The sequence below is a fragment of the Acomys russatus genome, chromosome 12 (genome assembly GCF_903995435.1).
Source record: "Acomys russatus chromosome 12, mAcoRus1.1, whole genome shotgun sequence".
Lineage (NCBI taxonomy): Eukaryota > Metazoa > Chordata > Mammalia > Rodentia > Muridae > Acomys > Acomys russatus.
Window position 1 is genome coordinate 34,757,036 of NC_067148.1, and position 26,207 is coordinate 34,783,242.

The window sequence follows — 26,207 nt, forward strand, 5'->3', positions numbered from 1 at the left end:
CAGCCTAGACCTTACTCCCCAGGGGTCAGTCATATGGCCACATCTCCTTTCCAAGAAGGCTGGGACTCCTATTTTCAATGGTCATATGCTCTGGAAACCTACCAAAGAGACAGTCTCTTATTAAGGTAAAGGAAAGAAGAAGGTATCCTGAATGAAAGTAATGGGACCTACGCTCATTATTGGCTAAGGACTGAATCAAGTTTACCAGTCTCTTGCAACAACAGCAAATTAAAAGACATTGAAAGATTTTGCTCTGGAGTAGCACATTTTGCCTAAGTCTCCAAATGCACTTTTAAAATACTAGATGGGCTAGGTCAGCTAAGTAGAGGCTGGGCAACAGTAAATATTGACTCCTAACGCTTGAAGTAGTGGCACTTGCTCCATTATTAGTGGCTATAAGGGGATGGAAAGAAATAGCAAAACAGTTATGAGCCCTAGTTTGCTCTTCTAAAAGACCCAAGTTTGGTTCCTAGGACTCAAGTTGAGCAGCGGATAATATATAAATATATATGTATATATATGCCAACAGATTCTACTCATGTTCCCTTGTATAAAGCCCTCAATGTAAATTATGCTATGTCACTAGATCCATTGAAAACTGAGACTGAATTGATACTAAAAAGGAGTCTTCTACAAACTTATACTCATTTGAGTACATATGGCCCAGCAGGCTCCCAGTGACGTGTTTTACATTGTCTGTCTGATGTGTTCTCGTTTGTTTGTTTATTCATTCATTTATTTATTTAATGGCTATCATTAGGAATTTCATGCTTTGATACTTTAGGATAAGCATTCTTTTCTCATCCATAGCTTCCAGTATGTTGGACTCAGAGACTGCCATGTCTGAAAATTTCCTTTCTCAACTTAATTTCTTCTCAATAGAGCTTCAGTGTCTACAACTCCACCATATTACACACCAAGTATATCCCACCAGTTATTTTCATTGTTTAATTTTGTTTATAATGTTCACTTCCTCAAATTTAATGATATGAGCTCATCTTAAAATCTTTTTTTTTTTTCTTCAACAGACTTACCTAAGTCTTACAATAAACGCCTCAAGGAGGCAAAATTGTCGCCCGTGTTCTGGATGAACACACTGAGAGTTTAAGGGGTTAAATAATGTTCTTGAAGATGGCTGTTAGGAAACAACAGGGTTATGGAGATGCAAGCAGCGTCTTCCTAACACTACTTTGTGGTCTTAAACACTTTTTTTTTGTTTTTTAACAAGTATTATACAGGGGTTCATACTGTACTTTGAGCATGTTTCTCCTATATCCAACTACACTCCCTTTCGCTTTCTCACCATCGGCTAGTCACATTTGTTTCCCATGATAGTTTCAGATTTAAGATCTACTTTTCTGTAATCTGAATCTGTGAACTTTTACTAAAGCAAAGATGTTTGGGGATGACATGGTAATCCATTGAGTGCAGATAGCTTTCTGCAGTCAAGTCAATACATTATGAACACACACAGACACACACGGACACACACACACACACACACACACACACACACACACACACACACACCACACTTTGGGTGTACAAGTAATGGAAAGTTCAGTCTTTGGAGTCTGGGCAAATACACAAGCTCCCAGGGTTTTGTTTCCTAGTACATTACGAAGGCAGGTTGTTTGATTCATCAATCTGGAAGAAGTATATCAACAAGACAATAATGTCTGCTTTTCACCCTCTACAGACTGTTGTGAGCCTTGGGGTACTGCATATCAGAATATATTGTGCATAACTTAAAATGTGGTTCAAAGGATTGTTTCCTTCTTCCTTCTTGGAGTCTAAATAGATTTCTCCAACAAAGTATAAGCTGGTGTTTCATGAGCACAGCACAGAAAGTAGAATGGAAAACATCTGTGTGCTTTGCCCATGATGTTGCATTTATTGTTTGTTTGTTTTTTCTTACCTTTTGGGCTTTCCACTGTACTGGAAATGAAAAGTACAGCATTCTGAGCAGAGTTAAGACGACTTACTTGGGATCATGAATTCTTTTGCTTGTTACACCCCATATTTCCAAACTACCAACGTAATCCTGTCAACTATTTGAGAGATTTCTGCACCTACACTTTGAGATGAGACAGCCTACTTAGGCTTTTATTTTTAAGAGTCTGGGAAATCTCAAATTCACCTCCAAGTACACTAAAATGCATGCTAACCAGAAGCACTTAGACACCGTGTGGGAAGAACCATTAATGTCTCCATACTGTATCCTTTTCCGTGATTGAGTCACAAATGCTTACAACTAGGCAAGAGATTTCTAAAATGTACACGAAAACAGGACAAGTTAAAAAAAATGAATACAGCTATTGTTAATTTTGGAAGCAGAATAAGATCTTTCCAAAAGGAACCATCATTTCTTCAGCTCTACATATTATGAGAACTATATTTTGGTTATAAGGTGTTAAATGGACTAGGTTTGTTTTAACTAATGCCAGATGGAGATCAGTGCACATCCGGCTTCTTTAATGGCCATAATCCAGAGTCATTAACACTGGGAGGGAATTTTAAGAAAGGTTAATTCAAACCATATGAATTAGACTTAAATAGAATCCATGGAAAAAAGATAATAGATTCATACTTCTTTTTGAGGGGAAGAAGAATGAAGAGAGGGAAGGGAGAGAGACATGTATGTGTGTGCATATGTGGGGTGACATCTCTCCTCTCTCTCTCTCCTCTCTCTCTCTCTCTCTCTCTCTCTCTCTCTCTCTCTCTCTCTCTCTCTCTCTCTGTGTGTGTGTGTGTGTGTGTGTGTGTGTGTGTGTGTGTGTGTGAGAGAGAGAGAGAGAGAGAGAGAGAGAGAGAGAGAGAGAGAGAGAGAGAGAGAGAGAATACTCTGCCACTCTGAAATCCTCAACCATTCAAGGAATAAGAAGGAATGCCAAAATGACAAGACATGGTATTCATATTCTGAAAAATTTCAGTTTCAGCTTAATTATATAAAGACCACCAGCACTGTCTATATAGAAAGACACACACATACACACACACACACACACACACACACACACACACACACACACACCCTCTCATTCTCTTTGCTTCACCTTGGCATATGTTCAAGAGCATTTAGTGTAGACAGAATAGGTACAAAAGTGTCTGAGACTGCATCTCTTTTCAAATATCTTTCCTAAGCATTCTTGGGGGAAATGTAATCAATTTGTGGACTTCTCTTCGCCTGAATTTAACTTGTTGTTTCACTTTAATTTTTAAATTCATGTTTCTAGGGTATTATTTGTTCCTGTTAGGCTGATTAAGCATTTACCAAATTGAAAAATGAAAATGCTAAGTCTAGAAAGTCATGGCATGGTTACGAATAAAATTAGGTTTGTAAAAAAGGTCAACTAATAAGAAAAAGTGCCATTGATGTTCAACACACACTTAAGTTACTCTTTCTCTATAGCGATCAAGCCTTGTTTCTTTGATGGCTTATTTTTCTTAGATATTTTAAAGTTCTCGTATATGGTCTGAAAGGACTCACAGAAGTCAATGTCCCTGGTTTTTTCATCCTAATCCAGCAATGGTGATGGAAAGCTATATTCCTTCTGACAGTGTACCAAGGTGTCTTTAAAACAATTTACATAGTTTATGTCTATATTTTGCCTGGATAAATTTTCATGCATCCTGTGTGTAGGATCCCAGAGAGGCCAGAGGCATTCCAGGTGATTGTGAGTTGCCATGTGGGTGCTGGGACAAAAGTGGGTCACCTGCAAGAGCACTAGGTGCACTGAACTATTGAGCCATTTCTCCAGCCCCATGCACCAAGGTTTCTTACGAATACTGAACCACTGAAGACACGCAGCTGTCTACACATGCATCTCCTTGTAGCAATCTGAAGAGCTCTTCAGAGGAATATAGTTCCAACAACAGAATGGTCCGCTGGGGAGGAATTATTTTAATGGACTACAAGTAGAGTACTTTCTCCTTAAATCAGAAGTTAATCTTAAAAGCTCTATGGACATGACATTCTCCACCGTTGAGTGGAGAGTGAGGTCTGACTTTCACACGAACTCTGGTGCCCCATTTTTCACCATGTCCCCTTGATGGGGAGGCCTGGTGGCACTCAGAGGAAGTATAGCAGGTTACCAAGAAGAGACTTGATACTCTCTAAACATATACAGGGGGAGGAGGTCCCCCTCAGTCACAGACATAGGGGAGGGGAGTAGGGGGAAAGCGGGAGGGAGGGAGGAATGGGAGGATACAAGGGATGGGCTAACAATTGAGATGTAATATGAATAAATTAATTAAAGAAACGTTTTTTTAAAAAAGCTCTATGTGGCCCTAAGAAGACTCACGCAAAGCTCCCACAGGTATGGAAAAGGATAGGAAGCAGGCTCTGGGATTTTTGCATAAAGAGGGCGATAGAAGGCTAAGTGGACACTGGGCTGACCCTCTAAAGCCAGTGGTTCTCAACCTCTCTGATGCTGAGATCCTCATGTTGTGGTGACCTACAATCAAAATTTTTTCATTGCTACTACATGATTGTAATCTAGTTACTGCTATGAATAATAATGTAAATCAATAACTGATATGCAAGGTATCTGATAGGTGACCCCTGTGAAAGGGCTTTTCAGTGCAGAGGGGTCGCAACTTACAGGCTGAGAACCATTGCTCTAGGCAGAGACGAGTGTCAAATACATTAAGAATGCAGGAATAGAGAACTGGAGTTCAGAACCTGGCCTGGGGTTATAATATACAATCTCATTTTCAAACTTGAACCACAAGAATTCATTATGGTGTAATAAGCAGAGACCATGGGCAGATAGAATGAAATGCCAACAGCTCATTATGGCTGGTTTAATGGATCATTCACCAGACAACCGGCTGTAATGACAAAAGCTCAGGAGTAAAGAGGCAATTCTCTCTTACCTCAGAGAGGCTGGGCAGTATGCAATCTTCTTGCACAAGCACCAGATTTGCTAGTAGCAGTGGCTCAACTCATTCCTGTTGTTGTGAGGATGCGCATTTGCCTTCTAACCTCTCACTAACAAAAGTGCCACCCAGTAACACTGTTACCTGGTTCTTGTGCAAATGCGGAGCATCAGACTCCCGTCCAGCATTAGAATTCAGAATCTGAAGTTCCACAGGATCCCTTCCCGACCCTTCTGCTTTCCAGCTTCGGAGGTAATTCTCCTAAGATCTCCTTCTTAGGACCCGCTCTCCCCAAAGTGGTCATGGCAGCACTGTGTGAATTTTACTTGTTAACTCACTGGTAATTTCTTCCTCTAGAAGGAAACTGCACGAGGCCAGGAAAAGAACATGGAGACTAGAGTGTAAAAAAATAGTCACTAGCTGAATGGGTGAATTTACCTCCAGGTTAGAGTAAAGACTAGACATCATTTCTTTACCACAAGAAACTCCCAACTTTTTTGCATAAGGTTTTACTACCCAACCCCAAATCCTCATCTTTACTCATTATCCCTACTTTATTAGGACTTTGTTCTATAAATGTATTTTTTCTGCTTATATATGCAGCCATCCCTCTCTATCTCACTTCTTCTGGAATCTTCTCACCTTAACAATTACCCTCCATTGCTTCCCTGCATTCCTCTGATTTTATCTTGCTTTTCCCCAAGTCCTTAGCTCATTAAGCTATTTACCTTATAAGATCTTGTGTATGCCCCATAATTTGACTGGCTTGGAGCCTGGCTTAGGTTCAAACCTAATATATGTACAACCATCGGAGTCTCTGTCCCTTCGCTTATAAAGCGGGCTTAACTGATCTACACCAGAGTTGCACTGAAGGTGTCTGCCATAAGCTGTCACATGGCTGGCATTAATGGAGTCCTGGAACAAACCAGAGGCATGGTTTGAAACTACCATATTTTATCTGGCCACAGATTTAACTATATCGAATATTATTTTGGTCTTTGGTAACATCCATTGGAAGTCACCTGAGCTGTAGGATTGAGGTACAAATGAGTCCAATGTTGCATTATGGTGACCATGGCAAACTGGAAGAGGAGGCGAACAAAGATAATCAATGTCTGTCTGTCAGAAAATTATGCAAGTGAGAAAATGTAAGAGTCTTAAGATCATGATGAACAGGAAAAGGAAAAACTCGATTATGGTCCTGATTATGCAAATACAACAGAAAGAAAGGAAAGGAGATAAAATGTTTAAAAGAGATTAGCCACAGCCTATACATTGCAAAATTCTGGATGAATCTTGTTTCTTTTCTTATATAACATATAGATTTATAAAGCTTTAAAAATGTAGATTGATTGAAAATTTTTATCCTTTAATTTTTCTGAATGTTTCAAGTATTAGTTTTGTTTTCAAACTCATTTGCTATGCTCTTCTTTGCTGTTTTTGTTTGTTTTCAGGTTGTTCCTTCTACATTGCCAATTCATGTCTAATTCCGTGTCTGTAATGAAGGTGCTGTTAAACTCTTCTCTTTGGTTCTTCTATCACCACGTTTTTTTGGCAACATCACCCACATCCTGTAGACCTTTCTTTTTTCTATCTTGAATCTACATGATCTCCAATCTCCTACCCCAGCCCACTCACACATCCATCCTTCATGCCTCACCCACATATCTTCATGTTTTAACATAGCTGTCTGCTATGTGTCTCTTATAAATTCAAGGCTCAATAAAAAGAGAACTACTTCCTGCAAGTAGCTCTCAGTCACATTTCTCCGAGTCACTCCTCCATCATCAAATTCAAACTTTGAAGTCACCTTTGAATCACTTGTCTGCCAAGTCTCTCCCAAGTCAATCAGCTGATGTATCTGGATGTAATTAGAGGCTCAGAAGCATCTTTTACTTTCATGACCTTTTTCATAGCCACAACCAGTGCTCTTTGGGCCTTTTTCTCCCCTTTATAGCTGCACCTAAAATGATGCCTTGTGCAATATGCTTATTTCAACAGCCTCATACATAGCTGTAAGAGAAATAATCTGAAAATCATTTGGCCATAGTTGTGTTCTGTTTAAAAATATTTTCCTACTGAATAAGAAGAAAACTACACAACTATAAAGCAAAAAGTAAAAACTCAACCTTCCACTATGTTAAATCCATCTCAATGACATTTTTATTTTTGGTAGTCAAAAGGGGGGAATAGTAAATTTACATGATATAGCCTTGTAGTATACATAGACTCTTAGACCTTTTTCCTCAAGAGGCTCCTTGATCTGATCTATGTTCTAGAATATATGAGCTCCATCTGTGTTTCACAGCCTTGGCCAACTCCTTCACTGCTTATGATTGTACTCAATAAAAGCCTAATTGATTAATTAAAAAGTTAATATTTGCTTTTTGGAAGCTCCTCCAGTGGGGCATCCCCCTTGACCACTTGGGTTCATTCCTGGATTCTACCCCAAATGCCTCATTTTCCATGGACTCCATACAGTGAAGTCCTTGTGGAAAGTAGACATGTCTGATATGGTACAAGGGACTGAACTGCTTCTCTGTCCTGCTGTCCTGCATCAGATAACTGCAGGAGCTATTCTGTATAAGCCATGGGTTCACAAGAAGAGAATCTTAATACATACTATCTATCATATATACCTGTAATACATACTGTGATACATACTGTTAGTTCCCTGGTTATTTGTATGGTTTACTTGTCCTTGAGTTTGAATGTTTTTCACAAAGCTCATGACACAACTTTTCACTTTATTTTAGACATTTTTTTTGTGACAATTTCCATTTTAAAAGTCTTTACAAGATATGAGTTGTGGTACTTCACTTTTGGATTCTCTAGTGTTCACACACAGATTGTTCAACTAATAAGACTTCATAACAATGAGAAGAAAATGCATTATTAATTAATTTTAAAACTTCTGATGAGGCTGAAGAGATGGCTCGGAGATTAAGAGCATTGACAGCTCTTCCAGAGCACCTGGGTTCAATTCCCAGCCCCGACACGGCAGCTCACAACTGTCTGTAACTACAAGATCTGACACCCTCACACAGCATACATGCAGGCAAAATATCAATGCACATAAAATCAAAATAAATAAATTATAAAAGAAAACCTTCTGAATTTATCTGCCAGCTGCCTTTGAAGAATGTACTAATTAAATATATTATGTAAAATATGTGAAAACATGAGTGCTACATATATGTTTAATATATAAGAACATACTTTTATTACATGTAAATGAGATTCGGCAGAGTATACTGTTTGATCATAATGTGTGTGTGTGTGTGTATATATATACATACACACACACACACACACACACACACACACACACACATATATATATATATATAAAGAAAATAACTATGTACAAAAATCTGCTAGAGAACTTTAATGTTTTTGAATGTTTATGAGGGCTTCCGGCCAGACTTGGAAATTATACAATTGGAGCCTCAGTTCGCTCCATCTATAAAATGGAGACTGCTTCTACATCTGAGAATGACAAAGAATGGGATATCCCATGCTAAAATCTTAGGGTAATGTCTGGCTGAGAATTAATAATACCAAGCTATAGTTCTAATCAACAAAAGCAAGCGACAACAACAAATAGCATTCTCTGCAGTTATTATGATTCTAGAAGTTTCTTTACTGAGTCCTTAAATATATAGGGTGAAAATCTAGGTACCTTTTTTGCTTTTGCTTTTTATATCAGGTTCGAACTATGCGGCCCAGACTCACTTTGGCCTAGAATTGGTGATCCTCCTGTGCCAGCCTCCTGAATTCTGGCATTACAGAAGTGCCACCACCACTGCTCATATTATGTCGCATTCAGTGCTCTCTTGCTCGTATAATATCACTTCTAGCATTTATAGAGAAACCAAGAGATCAAGTCCTCTGGCCCCTCTCCTACCGCAGAAGCTTGGCAGGAGACCTGAGGTGCGGGCAACAGAGCGGAGCCTGGGAGTGCTGTGTGGGAGGTGCCCATAAGCAAAGCCCAGGCTGCAGTTTGCCTTTTTTTTTTCCCCCCCTCCTTTTGATGAAACTGAAATAAAAATTTCCTCTTTAACTGATATTCAGAAAAATAATTTTCCACATAATCTGTATGAATTTTGACACACAGCCCAGCTTTTCTGGGACTGGAGATGTAGCTCAGTGGTACAGCCAGTATCTCAGATTCATGGTGTTCTGGGTTCAAATCCCAACACCACAATACATTAATAATCATTAATTGGACACACGGACAAACAGACACATAAATTTTGAGTAGCTAAACATCAAGAAATGTCAAGTTTCTACTCTTAATGTGTCATTGTATGGAAAGCAAAATAGACCTTAAAGAGAAACAACAAATTTGTTTATAAATTAAGTAATTAAATATTAACTGAAACTGTTGTGGTTCAGCCACTATTTTATGTGCCTAAATTTATGACTGAAAGAAAATTCAGTTAAGGAGTTAACAACTGCCCAGACAATATTGATTAGTCACAGCCTGGCACTGAGACCAGCCTTAAAACTCCAGTGTTCAAGTCTGTTTGGATTTGAGTCCCTTGCAGCTATCTTAACGAGTTGGTTCTTACTACACGAAGTCCATCAGCATACCCCCTAGGTGTTTTCAAAACGGCCATGGAAAAGAAGGCCACAGGGGCCCCTAGGTGGGCACTTGCCACCTTTCCAGGGCCTAGGCGAATTGTAATGGAGCTGAGCAATTCATAATGACGGAGTACTGCAGACTTTTTGTTGAATAGGGCAATGAAAATGTCATCTTTTTAAATAAGCACAGACACCACAAAGCTCAAAATAAATATGACAAGTTTCTGAGTCCATCTGAAAGCTAGGAATCAGACCGTGGTGTGTGTGTGTGTGTGTGTGTGTGTGTGTGTGTGTGTGTGTGTGTGTGTGTGTGTGTGTGTGTTCTATGAGGATTTGGTCAGATAAGAAAATAACAATAGAAAAATTTCACCAAACATGAAATATTTTCATTTACTCTAAGCAAATCCTCAAAAAAAAAAAAAAAAAAAAAAAGATAATTTCAAGAGTTTTACAACATCCATTGGGGGTAGGGTGGGGGTGGGGGATGGGTCTTGTTTGGTGATTGTATACACAAGTCTTCTGAATAATTTCTGAGACAAAAAAAGTGCATAATCATTTCGTGTGTCTTGAAAGACCACTCCTTTGGAATGTATGTCATGTCTGAAGCAGCACGGCATCACCTTTGAGAGCACACTGATTTATTTTTAAACAATTTATTTTCCTGCTCAAAAATCCTATGTGGCTCAGCCTACGTTCTGGAAGCCTGTGGACAGTATCACCCTTGCTCCCTTCTCCTGAGCTGGAGCTACCCAGGGAGGCCAGGCTTTTCAGCTATGCTTGTGGAATGAATAAATTAAGTCACATGTGATTACACATTGCAGAGAAAATTAACGGAGGACAATGCACTAGTCTCCCTCAGCTGCTGCAAATACTCATGTTCACGGTGGGCATTTCCATAGTTATGGTATCTCATTCTTACGGTGGTTGCCTCGACCATTTTTTCAACGTATAGTTTTTTATAAAGCTAAACCTTCTGTATGAGATATTTTAAAGTGTCAATCTTGAAGGGAAATTCTATAGAGATGCCAAGAGAAGGTTTAAGGGGTGGTACTGGCTTCTTCTCAGGAAGGCAGAAAATGTCTTCCATTTTTTTTTAAAAGGCAAATGACTACTCTATAGGATTTATGGACAGGAACATATGTTAATATCAAAGAAAACGTTAAAGAATTAAAGAGCAGGCAGTATCCATAACTGCCCTTTCAAATCAATATACATCCAGATGCTAAGTTTAAAAATAATATTTTTTTATGCCAGGCATAAGGCCCAGATCAATGGATTCAACTGCTTTCATAGCAAGAGAGAGAACATTTCTTTTTTTATGCTATTAATTCTGAATAAAGCACATATATGATGCTAAGCCCTTTCAAGAGGTAATCATATCTTACTTTAAATATATTCCTTGTTGTGTACTAAAACGTTAGTAAAGAAATTACAATATTTTATTCACAAAACCTAACAACACTGAGTCATGCCTGGGCTTTAGTCTTCAGTGCTCATCCCATGCACAAAGAGTGAACCATTTTATTTAAAATGTTTTTTAAAAATGGATCCTTAGGAAATCTTCAGCTAAAATCATTTTTAACGTATTTCTCTTAAGTTCAAATGAATATATTTTCTTTGTGATACAGATTTTTTAGACATTTTGTTAACTGTCACAATGACAAAATTCAAACATTACAAATGAGCTAAACAGACTGATACTTCTTAATAATTTACAACAGACAAAAGGCATGTTTTAAAAGATATTTTCTGTTCAAAATAGCCTTGGAAAATGGTAAAAATCTGCATAAGAAATCCTACATCTTATAGACAATGACCAGACAATCCACTAAGGGATAAAAGACCAACCATAAGGGCTAAACCTAAATAAAAACATTCCAGATCTTTCTCGACTTCCTCTCATTTAAACATCCAAATAAAACATGCCATACCTTTAAATTTTCTGATTGAGTGGTTCCCAATCAGTGCTTCCTCTCTTGTAGACAAGCTGAAGAATCTAGAGAAACAAAAGAAAAGAAAACACATATATTTCTTTTTGTCGACTGAGTATAAAAAAACCGTAACTCACCAATAAGTCCATTCATCCCTTAAAGCCAGATAATCAATTTACACCTTGGAGTCTGTGGTACAGCAAACGCTGCGGTTGAATCTGAAGCTCAATAACGCATTTAAAACACAGTAATCCAAGGCCACCACGAGGCAGATCCTTTGAAAACGTGGATTAAAATAAAATAAAATGTAAACGCTCTAAAGCATTACCGGTGCATATGCAGCAATGACCCTGAATTGAGTCCGTCAGAGCTGCTGCGGAACCTTGCTCGAGAACACTCCCTTTGCTCTCCCTCTCTCGCTACAGACAGACGCAGTCTGAAAGCCACCAGCTCTTGTCTGTGTGTGCCGGGAAAGGGAAGCTGCGAATTAGAAAAAGTCCCCGCAGTGGCGGAAAGGAAAATAAGGCAAGTAGGAGAGGGAGAGAGAGCTCACTAGGCTTGGAATTTTCGAGAATGATGACAAGTCACTCGGCTCCGCCATCATTCACTGACAATAGGATGCTGCCCTGGCTTAGGATTTAGCGATTTGCTACAGGGACTTGTGGTACCAAATGCCTGACAGGCATTTTAATTGCCTCTATCCCAGTGTGTCACCCGGAGTCGAGTCTATAAGCCTATGAATGTTATCATATGGTCTCCTTTGTGTTACACACACACACACACACGCACACACACACACACACACACACACACACACACACACACACACACACATATACACACATAGTGGAAGGCTTAGAGAGAGCTTTGAGAGACCTGTTTTCAGGAACATAGGATTACAAGCAAGTTAAGCTACACACACTGGATATAAGTAAGTGGTCTTTTATGGGAATTTTAATAATTATATGAAGTTCTTTGATCTTTTGTCACTGACAGATGAACAGAATTATTTTTTAAAATATTTAAAATATTGTTATTTATGTTGCAAAGCACAGTGTTTAATAAAGAAATGCATATACTGGCATATATTTTCCTATAGAAAATTTACTGGCTTTGTAAGTGTGATAATTACGCACTTAGCAATGTTTCTCTTACAAGGCCTGCCATGTGATATTTGTGCACCATAATTTTATTCTGGTCCCATACAAAAGGAGGTAGCAAGGAGTTTGAGGGCTGGGACATTAAGGTGCCTGAGGAGAGGGGGGAGGGCCATTACAGGGAGTTTAGCCTCCATTTCATGTTAGCAACAGAAGTGAACATTTGAATGTCCCTGTCATGTACTGTCCCTTATGTAGGGGGCCTCACTGTAGAATAACTGTTCTCATGTATTATTATGCTGGAGAAAAATCTTACTAAATGGATTGTTAAAGCATTGTTAGAACCCTTTGCCAGTAAGTGGAGTAAATCTTCTGTATATCAAAAGGGCCAGCTGTGAAGAAGGCTGCTGAGAGGAAGGATCACCATGGTTACCAGAAACAAAAAGTAAGAACAGAGAGGGAGGGAGGGAGGGAGGGAGGGAGAGAGAGAGAGAGAGAGAGAGAGAGAGAGAGAGAGAGAGAGAGAGAGAGAGAGAGAGAGAGAGAGAGAGAGAGAGAAGGTGATGCTGGGGAAGAGAACAAGACTATAGTGGAGACAGTCTCCTTCTAGAAAGATCTGACAGTTTTATGTTGTGGATTTTGAATCCAGTAAGATAGCTCTTCATTTCCTTCTGCATGCTCTAACTCATTTTGGACCATGAGCTAATTCTGCATTCATAAATATTCACATTGCTGTTCTTTTCTATGAGAGCAACCTGATCCATATCTACATCCTCAGAAACCACCCAGCCACACCCCTGCTGCCCTTTGTTCTATAGAAGGGAAAGTTGAGGCCTGAGGCCTGCAGCCAACTTCCCAGGCAGAAGCAGCAGCCTGGCTTCCTGACTGGCCCACTGTCCCCTCCCATGGTGACTTTCTCTTCTTTCTTCTTCTGCTGTTTACAGGGAAAACAGACTCCAGGAAGATCCTTTGACTTTCTAAACCTCTGATCTGCCAAAGCAATGATCTTCCCTTTTAGGACACTACACTGCAATCATTCTGAGAACCAGCTCTGCCTAATGTCTGTGCTGGGTGGTGTGTGAGGACACAAAAACCGTGGGTGACTGTATCAACAGCAATTCTTTCTTTTCTAATCTGGTAATTAGATAGGTCAACTGCCCTTGGCAGATGTATGTTCTTGAACCAGCTTAATCATCAGATCCTAGGCCTTCTGACATTATTGGCACCATTCCTTTGACAAGCATGAAAATGGAATATTGAACTGAGGCAGAGTCCCTTGGTCCCTCCTAGATATGACAATACATAACTCCCTGGGATTACCTAAAGATTGTATGTAAATGTGTGTATGTGTGCGAGTCTGTGTGTGTGTGTGTGTGTGTGTGTGTGCATGTAGAAGCAGAGATATCACTCAAAACTAGCCACTGGATGATGCAATACATACTAAATTCTAAAATTTAAATTACTCAGTAAAAATTATAGCTAGTTTTGCCCTTAATGCAGTTCTGCTTATGCACTGTACACTTGTCAAAAGGTTTTCTTTCAGGGCTGAAAGTTCAGCTCAGTGGTAGAACACGTGTTTAGCATGCAAAAGGCCATGGGCAACACACACACATACACACACACACACACACGGGGGGCGGGGAGGCTCATTAGTTTGGGCAATTCACCTATAAAGAGAAAGCCATGGTGGACTTCTTATCTACACTACACAGATGACCACTACCACTATCCTCTTTCTACTGTACTTCAGCTACAAAATGAATAAATCACATTACATATAGATGGTTGTCATCAATGTTACAAATGATTTCACATTTTAGTGGATCTTCTCCACTAGCTACTATTCTCCCCACTATGATCTCCTCCAAGTGACCTTTCTACATAATGATCTCTTCAAAATGTCCAATTTTCTTTTTCACTAGAGGTTTTGGAACTGCCTATGAATCACAGAAGTGACTGGCCTAGCCAGATACTGCAGTGGTGCAATAACAACATTTTTATTTTGAGGGCAACCAACAGCTGTCTAACTGGACTTAAGGGCTGTTCGATAGGAAGGAACCCATGTCTGATAATGTATGTAGCCCAAGACGACTAATCAAAGCCAGGACGTCATAGACCCTGAGGAGAACAGACTTTAACCATTTCCCCTTAACTGCACTCTAAACACTAGTTCTATACCCACAGGTTCCTGTAGCTCTCACCGCCCATCAGACTGCAGTGTTACAAAGACCCAGAGCAGATCGAAAGAGAGAACAATGATTATGGGATGCCCAGTCATGATTGGTAAGCTACACTGCATATATGCAAGGCTCAGGGAACATCCCAAAAGAGGGGCTGGAAAGACTGTAAGTGCCAGAGGCCTGCTGCTCTCCGCTTTCTGAGCACGACAAAGAGGCTGCGCCCATGAGGTCTTAACAGTATGATTTGCTAAAGAGGATGTGCATAATGACGGTGACGGCTGACGTGCCAACGTGACTGGAGTAAATTTCACTGGGCCCTAGATTGAGAGCTACAGTCAATTAACGATAGCTGAGAAAGAATAATTTTTTCTCCAGGGATGTACCCCTGGTTGGTTGTCCAATCCCAAGTAGTTAGCCCTAGACAACACTGGACAGCCTTAGTCAATTCTCTTCTCTCCCCTCTCTTCCCTCTCTATCTGCATACTAATATAATAATCATTGAAGAAGCAGAGGTCATAAATTTCAGGTGGAAAACATGGGAGGAGTAGGAGTGGGAGGAGTGATAATGAACAATTCTTATATATGAAAAATATCTTTTAATAGGTCAATGTGAAAAATACAGTAATGGATGGATTAGACTGTCCAAACACAAGAAAAGTTGTTATCTTTGTGGCCTATATTGCTTTCCTTGTTGTTTATATTAAGCATTCTGTGTGAATATCACATTTTATTTACATTGCCATAAAAATTCACTACTCTGATTTCGACTGCAGGATTTAAATTCATTTAAAATAAGTTAAACTTCTCTCCTACTTTCTTTGAATTCTGCAAAATACCCAGAAAGAGATTGTAAGTTCTTAACCGACCAAAAAGAGCTTGTTAGGATTCTGTTGGTATTAAAATACACTATGTTTTAATTTTTAAATTAAAAATTATGATAACAGTTAATGAAGGCTATCTCAGGGCCAAAGCAATTTGAATTTCTTTTAAACTTGACTATGGATGAGCATGGTGGTACATGCTTGTGTTCTCTCAATTCAGAAAGAAGAGAAATGAAAGTTCAAGGGTGATTGAACTACATAGTGAGACCTTGTCTCAAAAGGAGTGAGAGCATAAATAGTGTAATTTTCACTTCAAAAAATTAATAAATAAAATACTCTCATTCAGGCCTCTTTATATTCTTATTCTAAATAGCAAGCAGGTGTGTAAGTATTCTGCAAAGTATTATGATACCAAAGTCCTCGAAATATTGTAATATTGTCTTGTCCTCTTTATCACAAACATTTCTTCCTTCTGCTAAGTTGGTCTACATAAAATAATAATCATAGTTAAGCAGGTAAGGAAAAGAAGATGGAAGGAATGAAGGACAGATGGAAGGAAAGAAGGGGAGGGGAACAAAGACAGAAAAACTGTGAAAAAAATCATCACAGTCTAAATGATACAAAGTAACAAAATTCAATTACTTTTACCTACAAGATGGAAATGTCCCATGGATTAGTCTCATAACAGGAGAAACTACAAAAGTCTATAGAATTGACTAGCACTTGTCCTCATCTTTATTGCAACACTCTTTAGAACATCCAAGATACAGAAACAACCCAAGTGTCAGACACCAACTGAACAGACAAAAATGTGTGTGCTGCAAATGCTTCTGAACAAAAATAAAAAAATACATGTAGATATCATTAATCATAAAACAAACACAAGGTCTTATTATTTGTCACAGCGAACATGAGCCTGGAGCAATGAAACGAGCCAGACACAGAAAAAAAAACATTGTTATGATCTCATGTATAGGTGGATTTCAAAATATCGAACGCACAAAGATGAAGAGAAACATCAGGAGGTACCAAGATATTGCATGAACCAATATGAGGGACAGGGATAGACATAAAAGAAAACAAACAGCAGCTGTTTAATGTGAAGTGTGAGAGCTCATGAACAAGATTACAGGCAAAAAATAGTGCTGTGGTATAAATAAGCAGTAGGTATCACTTGGCAATACACAAAGTGACCCTTGAACATGGTGTAAGTGAAAGAAGCCCATATAAAAGTCTATTTATTATATTATTTACATACTGAACCAATTCTTTACATATAATTCACCAAGAGCCCTCTGAAGGCAGCATATTCAGTATCTCTACTGAACTCTCCGCAAGTGCAAATGAGAAGCTGAGTTCATCTACAAAGAAGCAAAGAGCCAACTGGTGCTGGGGTTGCCTGGGCCATCTTTTATCCTCACTGAGGTTTTGTTTAGACTTGTCCTGCAATGGGAATGCCAATGGATTGATTGTTCTAAATAAATAGCAATAAGAAGGGTACAAGATGGCGCGTTCTCTTTTTATGTACCCCACCCCAATTTAACCTTTCTTTATGATCATGGAAGCACTTTGGCTTGAAAATCTATCTATCTATCTATCTATCATCTATCTATCTATCTATCTATCTATCTATCATCTATCTATCTATCTATCTATCTATCATCTATCTATCTATCTATCATATATGTATCTATCTATCTAGCATCTGTGTATCATCCATCTATCTATCATCATGGTGCAAAAATAAAATGCATTACAATCATCTGGTTACTGTGACACAAGGTTACCTATGAGCCTAGCTAGTTTCCAGTTTTTCCTCACTAGTGTATTCAAAAATAGTGCCTAATTTAAAAACATAAGAGATGAAACTCATACAATGGTTAAATATCTGTGATGTGCTTTTTCTTTGGGTACACTTTTTTTATTTGACATTTCTGAGAGTTGAATACCCATACTTTACAAAATTTCCAAGGCTACACAACGGGTATACGATGAAGCAAAAATTAAATACCTGGACTTTTAAGCTAACTAGTCAGTAATTCATACTAACATTCAAAAGTTATCAGAAGAAATAAATTAAACATTAGAGTAAGAAATTTCCATTTATACCTATATCAGAAGATGAAGAGAGAAGTTAAACTTAGAATTAAGAAATTTCCATTTTTAAGACATACTACATATTATATAAGGAGACTGTACATAAACAAGACTACAAATATGTATTTTTACTTTCAGAATATCATATAATTTTGCTTTATATTTATAAATAATGTATGTTGAATACAATCATCTCTACAGTTGAAGAAGACCTCATAATCTTAGTTTCACTTTTTGTTTTGTTTTCACATCTTTATTTATTTCTCTATATGTGTATGTGCACTCATGAAAGATTAAGAATCTCCTTGACACACAGCAACAACAGGATGTCTGGCAGCAGTCCCAGTGAGGATCCAGTAACGATAGTGTAGGCCTCCAACCAGACCCATGACTCGTAGCAATGAACATTTTAAAGTAAACATATGTGGACAAAAGGCTGTGGTGCGTGATACACTACAGCTTCTGGGACAAGACTTCTTGTTTGTCTGTTTGTTTTATTTTACTGAGGGGAGGAGAGGGATTTTGGTGCATGACATGCAAATTACAGACATTCAATAAAAGTATATATAAAAAAGAAAATCTGGCAGGGAGATCCAAGATGGCGCGAGCAGTGTGGACCGTGTTTGGAGGCTCCAATGAACAATTCAGGGAATTGCACAGATTTCTGAGCCAGGAACACCGAGGTCCCCACACCACAGCAGCGGGAGTGCTCCACGGTTTGGAGGGACCAGGGTGCGGAGGACTTGTGTGCCCCTGAACACGGAAGGAGCGCGGATTTTCTCGGATCGGAGCAGCAGCGGCAGAGGCAGCAGCAGCAGTGGCACCAGCGGCACCAGCGGCAGTGGCTGAGGTTTGCAGCTCAGAGCCTTCCAGTGGAAAGGATTGGTGTGGTGGCCGGTGGGAGTTGCTGCGGGAGAGGGGACTCTGGGCAGGATTTGGGTCGCCTGGTGCCTTGGGACCCAGATTGGACTCGGCGGACAGTTCGGCCCCAGAGTCCTGGGTTCAGCTCAGTGCGCAGTGCCATGGAGACGCTGGCTCTGCTCAGCAAGCAATAATTCTGCCCAAGGCACTAGCTCAATTCAGCCACAGCTCCCCTGCTGTGACGCAGGCTGGGCAGAGCGCTTGGTTCTACCGGAGTCGCTGGCTCGGCTCAGCAAGCAGTTCTGCCTGAGACACTAGCTCAGCTCGGCGGGCATTTCTGGGGTGCTGACGCAGCCTGAGGTCAGCACGCAGATTCAGCCCAGAGGCCCTAGCTGGACTTGCCAGGCAGATTGGGTGCAGAGACTCTAGCTGAGCTGTGCGCACAGGCTCGGCGGCCCTAAGACTCTGGCTGGACTATCCACGCAGTTTAGGCCCGGAGTCCCGGGCTAAACTCATCACGCAGTGTGAGTCCAGAGTCCCTGGCTGAGCTTGGTGCACAATTCTGCCCCGGAGACTCGGGTGGAGCTCGGTGTGCAGTTTGGGGCCAGAGTCCCTAACTGTGCTTGGCAGACAGTTGGGCCCAGTGACTCTAGCTGAGCTGCAGGCACATTTCCGGCTCTAAGACTCTGGTTGGACACAGTGTGCAGTTTGAATCCAGAATTCCTGGCTGAGCTTGGCAGACAGTTCGGGCCCTGAGTCAATAACTGACCACAGCATGCACTTTGGGCAAAAAGCCCCTAGCTGAGCTTGGTGCACAGTCCCAGCCAAAAAATTCTGGCTGGATCCTGTGTGCATTTTGGGTCCAGAATCCCTAGCTGAGCTCTGCCGACGGTTCAGGCCCTGAGAATCTAGCTGAGTTCGGCCGGGTTTGGGCCCAGTGTTCCTGGCTGGACTTGGCAGGGGACACAGAAGGCTGTGGGTACCTTGACTTGACCCAATGCTCATTCAGAGACCCAGAACGATTGCAAGACCCACAGCACAGGGGAGCTGAGGATCACTGGCGGTAAGAGTCCAAAACGACAGGGCTAACCTCCTACCATCCATACCAGTGAAGCATTAGAGCTTCCAGCCTAAGGAAATCGTGAGAAAACAAGTGAATCTATCATCAGACTCCCTCCATCCAACTCTGGAAGCTACCCAACAAAAACAAAGACAGCAAGATGTCTAAAGGACAGCGTAAAAGCATACGCAAAAAAAACCCAAAACAACATGGCGTCTCCAGTTTCCAGGTATCCCAAAGAAAACAACCCAGAGAACTCAAACACAACGGAAATACAAGAAAATGACCTCAAATCCTTAGTAATGAGGATGATAATGGAGGAAACAAATAAAATTCGTAATCAAATGCAGGAAGACGCAGCGAAACAGGTGAGAGACATAAAAGAAGCACATAGAGTGGAACTGCAAAAATTGCAGGAAAATGCAAACAACCAGATGAAAGAAATAGATAAAACAGTTCAAGCTCTGAAGACCTATAAAGAGGCAATGGAAGAAAACTCAGGAGTATACAAACAATCAGATGAAAGAAATCAAAAAACCAGTTCAAGATCTGAAGATGAAAATGGATTCAATGATAAACACACAGACAGAAGAAAAACGAGAACGTGAGACCTCAGAGAAGAAGGCGAGCAACACAGAGGTGAGCTTTTCTAACAGAATCCAAGACATGGAAGAACGAATCTCAGGACTAGAAGATACAATCACAGATCTTGAAGCAACCATTAAAGAAAATGCCAAATCTGGAAAACTCCTGACACAAAACATCCAAGAAATTAAAGACACCATGAAAAGAAGAAATCTGAGGAAAATAGGCATTGAAGAAAGAGAAGATATCAGACTCCAAGGCCCAGAAACTATTCTCAACAAAATCATAGAAGAAAAATTCCCCAATCTAAAGAAAGAGATGCCTATAAACATACAAGAGACCTACAGAACACCAAATAGAATTGACCAGAAAAGAAAAACTTCCTGTCACATAATAATCAAAACACAAAACATACAGAACAAAGAAAAAATATTAAAAGCTGCAAGGGAAAAGGGCCAAATAACATTTAATGGAAAACCTATCAGAATTACACCCAACTTCTCAGCAGAGACCATAAAAGCCAGAAGGGCCTGGACAGAGATCCTGCAAACCCTAATTGACCACAGATACCAGGCCAGACTACTTTACCCAGCAAAATTATCAATAACCATGGATGGAGAAAACAAAATATTCCATGACAAAAACAAATTCAAACAGTACCTAACCACAAATCCAGCTTTACAGAAGGTACTAGAAGGAAAACTCCATCCCAAAGGGTCAAGCTACAACCAAAACTACCCAGGAAATAGATAACTATCCCATGGCAAAAACACAACTACACAAACGCTCGACTGGAAACAACATCAAAATTAAGACTCTTAACAGTCACTGGTCATTAATATCTCTCAACATCAATGGTCTCAATTCTCCAATAAAAAGACACAGACTAACTGAATGGAGATCCAACATTCTTCTGCATTCAAGAGACATCTCACGCATAACGATAGGCATTACCTGAGGGTAAAAGGTTGGAAAAAAATATTCCAAGCAAATGGTCACAAGAAGCAAGCAGGCGTAGCCATTTTAATATCGAACAAAATAGACTTTCAACCAAAATTAATCAAAAGTGATGAGGAAGGACACTTCATACTCATCAAAGGTAAAGTCAACCAAGATGACATCACAATTCTGAACATCTATGCTCCCAATACAAGGGCACCCACATTTCTAAAAGATCTCCTAAAAAAGCTTAAACCACATCGATCCCCACACGATAATAGTGGGAGACTTCAACACCCCACTCTCACTGAAGGATAAGTCATTGAAACAGAAACTAAGCCGAGAAATAACATCATTAACCAATGCCATGGGTCAAATGGATCTAACAGATATCTATAGAACCTTTCACCCAAACAAGAAAGAATATACCTTCTTCTCTGCACCCCATGGAACCTTCTCCAAAATCGATCACATCGTAGGTCACAAAGCAAGCCTCAATAGATACAAGAGGATTGAAATAATACCTTGTATCCTATCAGATCACCATGCTCTTAGGCTGCAATTCAACAACAACAGAAATAACAAAAAGCCTACACGTACGTGGAAACTAAACAACTCTCTGCTAAATGACACCTGGGTCACGGAAGAAATAAAGAAAGAAATCAATGAGTTTCTGATATTCAATGAAAATGAAGGAACAACATACCCAAATTTGTGGGATACATTGAAAGCAGTGCGAAGAGGAAAATTCATAGCACTAAGTGCCTTTAAAAAGAAATTGGAAACATCGCACATAAGCATTTAATGACACAACTGGAAGCCCTAGAAAAAAAAGAAGCAGAAACACCCAAAAGGAGTAGACATCTGGAAATAATCAAACTCAGGGGTGAAATTAACACGTTTGAAACTAAGAAAACAGTCCAAAGAATCAACAAAACCAAGAGCTGGTTCTATGAGAAAATCAACAAGATAGACAGACCGTTAGCCAAACTAACTAAAAGGCAGAGAGACAGTATTGAAATCAACTAAATCAGAAACAAAAAGGGAGACATAACAAAAGACACTGAAGAAATACAAAGAATCACAAGATCCTACTTTGAAGGCATATATGCCACAAAATTTGAAAATCTAAGGGAAATGGACGATTTTCTTGATCAAGTTCACTTGCCAAAGTTGAGTGAATAACAGATAAACAAGCTAAATAGTCCCATTTCCCCTACAGAAATAGAAGCAATCATTGATAGTCTCCTAACCAAAAAAAAAAAAAAAAAGCCCAGGGCCAGATGGTTTCAAGGCAGAATTCTACTAGACCTTCAAGGGAGAGCTAATACCGATACTCTTCAAACTACTCCAAAAGATAGAAATGGATGGAACATTACCAAATTTATTCTATAGGCTATAGTCTCATTGATACTTAAACCTCACAAAGACTCAACAAAGAAAGAGAATTTCAGACCAATTTCTCTTATGAACATCAATGCAAAAATACTAAATAAAATACTTGCAAAACAAATACAAGAACACATCAAAGATATCATTCATCATGACCAAGTAGGCTTCATTCCAGGCATGCAGGGATGATTTAATATACGGAAATCCATCAATGTAATCTACCATATAAACAAACTGAAAATAAAAAACCACATGATCATCTCTTTAGATGCAGAGAAAGCATTTGATAAAATCCAACACCCATTCATGTTTAAAGTTTTAGAGAGATCGGGGATACAAGGCACTTTCCTCAACATAATAAAGGCTATATACAGCAAGCCAATAGCCAAAATCAAAGTAAATGGTGAGATACTCAAGGAAATTCCTCTAAAATCGGGAACAAGGCAAGGCTGCCCACTCTCTCCATATCTCTTCAATATAGTACTCGAAGTTCTAGCCAGAGCAATAAGACAACAAAAGGAGATCAAGGGTATCCAAATGGGAAAGGAGGAAGTCAAATTATCCCTACTTGCAGATGATATGATAGTGTACATAAGTGACCCTCAAAATTCAACCAGAGAACTCCTACAGCTGATAAATATCTTCAGCAAATTGGCTGGATACAAAATTAACTCAAAAAAGTCTGTAGCCCTCCTATACACAAATGACAAGCTTGCAGAGGAAGAAATTAGGAAAACCACACCCTTCATATTAGCCAGAAGCAATATAAAATATCTAGGAGTTTCTCTAACTAAGCAAGTGAAGGACTTGTTTGAAAAAAATTTCAAAACTCTGAAGAAAGAGATTGAAGATGACCTGAGAAGATGGAATGATCTTCCTTGCTCATGGATCGGGAGAATTAACATAGTAAAAATGGCCATCCTACCAAAAGCAATCTACAGATTCAATGCAATCCCTATCAAAATACCTACACAATTTTTTAAAGATATTGAAAGTTCAATTCTGAACTTCATATAGGAAAACAAAAAACCCAGAATAGCTAAAACAATCTTGTACAATAAAAGGTGCTCCAAAGGAATCTCCATACCTGATCTCAGACTATATTATAAAGCAATAGTAATTAAAACAGCATGGTACTGGCACAGCAACAGGCTGGTTGATCAGTGGAATCTAATCGAAGACCCAGATATGAATCCACACACATATGGCCACTTGATTTTTGACAAAGAAGCCAAATCCATTCAATGGAAAAAAGATAGCATCTTCAGCAAATGGTGCTGGTCTAACTGGAGGTCTATGTATAAAAAAATGCAACTAGACCCACATTTGTCACCTTGCACAAAACTCAAATCCAAGTGGATCAAAGACCTCAACATAAAACCAGAGACATTAAGTCACTTAGAAGAAAAAGTGGGGAAGAGCCTGGAACATATTGGCACAGGAGACAACTTCCTGAACAGAACACCAACGGCCCAGGTCTTAATGTCAACCATTAATAAATGGGACCTCATGAGGCTGAGAAGCTTCTGTAAGGCAGGAGACACTGTCAAGAGAACAAAGCGACAGCCTACAGACTGGGAAAAGATCTTCACCAACCCTACATCCGACAAAGGGCTAATATCCAAAATATATAAAGAACTCCAGAAATTAAACTCCACCAAACCAAATAACCCAATTGAGAAATGGGGCTTGGAACTAAACAGAGAATTCTCAACAGAGGAATATGAAATGGCTGAGAAACACTTAAAGAAATGCTCAACCTCCTTAGTCATCAGGGAAATGCAAATCAAAACAACTCTGAGATTCCATCTTACATCCATCAGAATGGCTAAGATCAAAAACTCAAGCGACACCACATGCTGGCGAGGATGTGGGGAGAGAGGAACACTCCTTCATTGCTGGTGGGAATGCAAACTAGTACAGCCACTTTGGAAATCTATCTGGTGCTACCTCAGAAAAATGGGAATAGTGCTTCCTCAAGACCCAGCTATTCCACTCCTTGGAATATACCCAGAAGATGCTCCAGCACACAACAAGAAAATTTGCTCAACCATGTTCATAGCAGCCTTATTCATAATAGCCAGAACATGGAAACAGCCTAAGTGTCCCTCAGTAGAAGAGTGGATAAAGAAACTGTGGTACATACACACTATGGAATACTACTCAGCTATTAAAAACAAGGAATTCCTGAAATTTGTGGATAAATGGATTGAGCTAGAAATGATCATAATGAGTGAGTTAACCCAGAAGCAGAAAGACTGAAATGGTATATACTCACTTATATCTGCATACTAGCCCAAGGGGCATGTCCCAGGAAAGCCTTCACTTACCAGGAAACTGGGACAGAGGGGAGGACATCCTATTGGGACTCCAGATGAGAGAAGCATGGGAGAATAGCAAAGTAGAAGGATCCAGAGGGTCCTAGAAACCTACAAGTAGAACATTATGATAGGCAGATTTGGGCCCAGGGGTCCTACTCAAACTAAGGCACCAGCCAGGACAATACAGGTTGTAAACTTTAAACCCCTACCCAGATCTAGCCAATGGTCAGAACATTCTCCACAGTTGAGTGGAGAGTGGGATATGACTTTCTCACATACTCTGGTGTCTCACATTTGACCAAGTCTCCTGGAGGGGGAGACCTGGTGGCACTTAGAGGAAGGATAGTAGGTTACCGAGAAGAGACTTGATACCCTATGAGCATATACAGGGGGAGGTAATCCCCTTCAGGCACAGCCATAGGGGAGGGGAATAAGGGGAAAATGGGAGGGAGGGAAGAATGGGAGGATACAAGGGATGGGATAACCATTGAGATGTAACAAGAATAAATAAAAAATTTTTTTAAAAAAGAAAGAAAATCTGTTTTTTTCCTCTCTCTTCTCTCTCTCCCCTCTCTCCTCTCCTCTCTCCCCTTGTCTTCTCTTGTCTTCTATCTCTCTCTGTCTCTGTCTCTCTGTCTCTCTCTCTCTGTCTCTGTGTAAAACAAAAGACATGAGAAGCTCAGAGGATAACTTGTGGCAGTTCTCCCATTTTCTAGTCTACTGTGTAGGTTCTGGTGACTGAACTCAGATTTTCAGGCTTGGTGGCAAGCCACTCTACACATTGGACCATCTTGAAACTCTAACAATTTTTTTCTTCTCCTTTCTTTTGAATATTGTAGTGGGGTCTTGCTTCATATCCCAGGCATGCCTTGCACTTGCAATCCTCCTTCCTCAGCTTCCAGAATGGTCTGATTATATACAATACCATGGCCTTGTTTAAAAAAAATGTTTCTTTGTGTTTATTTGATGCAGAATTTATTCTTATGCCATAAGTTTTCTCTTCCATGATCCATTTCTTCTGTGAACTCTGCTCTTCTGACTGAGAACTGATTTGTTCCTTTTCAGTGTCGGTCACACTGTGGCAGGGGGAGCCCACATGTGGATCCATCCAACCATGAGCTATATAAGTTCAATTGTCCATCTCAGGCGCTTTGCTCAATGGTGACTCACCGACTAAAAATATCTACATCTAAGCCCCCAGTGGTCAGTACTGCTCTCCACATTGTTAAACAAATGCACTAAGGATTTAGCACTCTTTTTGGACCATCAATCCCATGCCTCAGCCATATTGTTTGACCTGGGCACACCCATCAACGCTCTTGTGTGCGAATGATAATGATGCATTTGATGTTTTAAAGTGATATTGTTCAGGTACGTGGTGGCTATTCTGATGAGCATAACCCTGATGGCATGGGATATTACACGGATATCCTGAAAGTGAACCTGGTGATTTGA

The 26,207-nt window shown here is 39.8% G+C and overlaps 1 long non-coding RNA gene across 1 annotated transcript in view; it reads right to left on the minus strand.

Moving 5' to 3' along the window:
* The window catches only part of LOC127196465 (uncharacterized), a 182,972-nt gene that overhangs the window by 27,013 nt on the left and 129,752 nt on the right, over positions 1-26,207 (minus strand). Inside the window, exon 3 of the long non-coding RNA XR_007831484.1 lies at positions 11,400-11,464. This is a non-coding gene — a long non-coding RNA (uncharacterized LOC127196465). The remainder of the gene's footprint in view (positions 1-11,399; positions 11,465-26,207) is intronic.